Raw genomic sequence first — 4,174 nt, 5'->3', positions numbered from 1 at the left:
TGAATTTTGAACCTCTTCTATGTTTGAATTGTTCAAGTTAGGTTACAAATCTTCCCTCTTCATGGTCCTATTTCAATTTTAACTTTTCCTTGACCATTGAAGTTGTCTTATAAATTTTCTAATTGGCCTAATCTTGTTTCTTTCTGCTGAGGTTCTTTGAAGTTGCTATGGATGGTACTTTTTTACTTGAGTGCTGAAATACATTGATGATAACCTATGTTTACCGTGTGTGCTTCTTACATTACATCTTTCATCATCAACAATTTGCTTTATCTTCATGAAAGTGAGCTTGCTTGTTCTTTGACTTCGTGCACATATTTTGGTTAAGGACTACATTACCATGCCGCTAATTTTAACTCACTTTTCTAACTTTTGACTTAATTGATTTTCTAACCTTTCTTTTTAGTTTTCTTCGAACTAACACTCTTATCTTATTTTGAGCATGGTAATTGCTGTTTCTTAACGAACAAGTATCTTAAATAGTATTGCATGAATTCTTGGATTGTGCTTCTGATTGAATTATGAATTTTACTTTTCTTCCAATCCAGGGATTTACCTTTTTTTCTCACTTCATGAATGTATCTCAATACCCTTTTATTTCTGGTTTTCTGTCTGTTTGCTTATTTACCTACTTTTCTTCCCTCTGCTTTATTTAATATTTTGTATCCTGTACTTTTTGTTTTCAGGATGTCTGACAGAGGGAAAGGCAAGGCCAAGATCACCTTAAGTAAGAGGAAAAGGTCACAGCCATCCACTGAACCGGTGACCTCAGGCTTATCTGAGCGGAAGCTTAATGAGAAGGATAAGGCTGACCAAGCCACGCCTTCTAGCAACCCATATAAGTTTGCCAACCTATACTATGAGCTCAGATTTGAGCACTTTGATAAAAAGAACCTCATTGTGGAAAGGTGACAAGATGTACCTTCCGATCTGAAGCAGTATTCTGAGCGTCAGATTGCGGACAGGGGTTGGGTATTTCTGGACAGAGAGCTAGTGTGAGTGAACGAGACTTGGGTCCGAGAATTCTATTGCAATTACAATCGAGCAACCCTTGATTCCGTTCATCTCAGAAAAAAGCAGATTCTTATTACAGAGGAGGCTATTGAGGACATCCTCCACTTTCAGCCTATGATCAGTGATAAAGATGCCTTCCATTAGGCTGAGGAGGATATTAAATGCATGACTTTTGATTGGAACGCAGTGCATAGTACAGTTGCCCTTCCGGATACCCCTTGGGAGCAAGGATCCAAGAAAGAGACTCCGAGAGGCATTAAGTTTGACTATCTGACGAAAGAAGCCAAGTTGTGATAGCAGATTCTATGTACCTATGTCATGCCCAGTACTCATGAAACTGAGGTCTCGGCTGATATGATAGTTCTGATTTGGTGTGTTTTAGAGGGGAAGGAGATGTACCTTCCATGACTCATTAGGAGATACATGTACCAGGCCACTGTTAAAGGCAACCTGCCATTCCCTTGTTTGGTCACACAGCTAGCTCACCGGGCTGGGGTACCCTGGGAGCAGGGCGATGAGGCACCAGCTGCTCACGGTAAGAAGAAGGTTATTCCTTGGGGTGACTGGTTTGGTGACCGCCCAGTAGCCTGGCGCAGAGACCGAGCAGCCATAGCAGCAGCTACTGAGCCGACTACTTTTTCAGCTGCAGTAGGACCATCGGCACCATCTCGAGCACCACCATCATCCACCTCTCAGCCAGTCTACCAACTTGTGCACCACCTTTTCGAGCGCCTTGATCAGATGGAGCGTCACAATCAGCGACGCTATGAGCAGTCGGAGCGTCGCAACAAGCGACGCTATGCCCACCTGAAGATGATTGTGACTACTGGGCGTACTGACATACCCTCTGAGCCCGACACTGCTTTATTTTGTTTTATTTTTCTTTTAGTACTTGCAGATTCTTATTCTATTGTACTTTTGTTTATTTTTACTTTATTGCATTTTGCACTTTGGGCTTGTATATATCTTAGATATTTAGTTTGAATTGCACTTTTAGCTTATTAGTTGTGATTTGGAAAAATGTGGATTATTGAGCTTAGTTTACTCTTTTGCACATGAGAATTTGGTTTGATTGAAAATAGGGAGTAAACTAAAATCTTTTAACTTTTCATAATCACAACATTTCATTTAGTATATATATAATAATAAATGTTGGTCAAATTGATGAAATTTTCAAGGAATGTATCTTTTTTCTTAAAAAGGGCATTAAGATTCACATTGAATTGAGTTAAAACTTTTTGTAACTTGCATGATATATATACATATAGTTTGGAATATAGTATTTGAGCTAAGAGCACACAACCCGTGAGTTTTGAGCTTAATTGCATCGTTACATTATTTAACAATGATTTTATTCTTGTTATTTTCTTCTCTATGATTGCAATCTTTGGTTTGTTCCATTCTATATGTCCATTATTTAGTGTATATTAATACATTTATGTGATTGAGGCCATTATTTGATATTAGCTCACTTATCCCAAATAGCCTACCATTTCATTTGTCTTTGTTTGCCACTTTGAGCCTTTTTAACCCCCAATTATTCTTTATATCACCACATCTCTAGCTTTAAGCGGAAAAATAAGTAATTACCCTATATGAATCTTTGGATAGCTTAAGATAGAGATTGTGTGTCAACTAAGTGTGGGAAAATGTGGGAACTTTGGTTGATGAGAATGTGTATTATTTTTATTGACAAATATTGAGAAGTTGGGTGCTACTCATGTGAAATTATAAAAAAAAAACTATATGCATTGATTTACTATGCTTTCATATATTAAAAAAAATAAATAGGGGACAAAATCACCCCAATGTTAAGTTAAAAAAAAAAAAAGATCAATGCATATATGATGGAATGAAAATTGAGACATGAGTATCTGAATTATACAAAAGTGAGACTTTGGGTAGCTAAGCTTGACTTTAGAATTGTACAGAGTGTGTGTATATGTTAGGTAAGAACTTAAGTTAGTCAAAGATTCAAATGATAGCTCACTTGGCCATATATATATCCTCACCCTTACCTTAGCCCTATTACAACCTTGAAAAGCCCTCATGATATTTGCATTTGTACACTTGATATTTGTTGATTGGTTAGATAAAGAACAAACTTTTAGAAAGCATGATTAGAGGAGATTTGAGAGGTTTAACCCCAAATACTTCAGTGATTAGAGTGCATATACACATCCAGTGAGGGTTTAATTGCTCATTTCCATATGTCCATATTTGATCATTGCTTGTCTTGCAAGTTTGTAAACTCTTTTGATTAACTCAACTCAATTGTGAATGTGCTTTGATATGATTGATTTAGTCCTTGATTGTGCATATATGATTTCTTGGTAATTTGACTCAATTTGACCACATGTATGCTTATATATGTATATATAGTAATTAGAATCGCATGATTCATGTAGGTAGCTCGCATCTAGTTAGGTTGCTGATGAGCGGATAATTTATACGCTTTTTGGCATTGTTTTTAGTATGTTTTTAGTATATTTTAGTTAGTTTTTATTATGTTTTTATTAGTTTTTAAATAAAAATTATATTTCTGAACTTTACTACAAGTTTGTGTATTTTTCTGTGATTTCAGGTATTTTCTGGCTGAAATTGAGGGACCTGAGCAAAAATCTGATTTAGAGGCTGAAAAAGGACTGCAGATGCTGTTGGATTTTGACTCCCTGCACTCGAAGTGGATTTTCTGGAGCTACAGAAGCCCAATTGGCGCTCTCTCAATTGTGTTGGAAAATAGACATCCTGGGCTTTCCAGCAATATATAATAGTCCATACTTTGCCCAAGATTTGATGGCCCAAACAGGCGTTTGAAGTCAGCTTAAGAATTCTGGCGTCAAAACGCTAGAACTGGCACAAAAGCTGGAGTTAAACTCCAAGAAAAGTCTCTACACATGGAAGCTTCAATGCTCAGCCCAAGAACATACCAAGTGGGCTCGGAAGAATATTTCTACATTAATTACCTATTTCTGTAACCCTAGGCTACTAGTTTTCTATAAATAGGACCTTTTGCTATTGTATTTTCATCTTTTGATCATCTTGGAATCATGTTTTGATGATTGAACCCTCTTTGGGAGGCTGGCCATTCGGCCATTCCTAGACCATTTGTTCTTATGTATTTTCAACGGTGGAGTTTATACACACCATAGATTAAGGT

The 4,174-nt window shown here is 36.9% G+C and overlaps 1 pseudogene; it reads left to right on the top strand.

The window, feature by feature from the left end:
- The first annotated feature begins 687 nt into the window (after positions 1-687).
- On the top strand, positions 688-1,308 carry LOC148564348 (uncharacterized; annotated as a pseudogene).
- The last annotated feature ends 2,866 nt before the right edge of the window (positions 1,309-4,174 follow it).

Source organism: Arachis ipaensis, chromosome B5 (assembly GCF_059453495.1).
Source record: "Arachis ipaensis isolate K30076 ecotype BB chromosome B5, ASM5945349v1, whole genome shotgun sequence".
Lineage (NCBI taxonomy): Eukaryota > Viridiplantae > Streptophyta > Magnoliopsida > Fabales > Fabaceae > Arachis > Arachis ipaensis.
The sequence above is the reverse complement of the archived record's forward strand: the minus strand, read 5'-3'. Positions and strand labels throughout refer to the sequence as shown.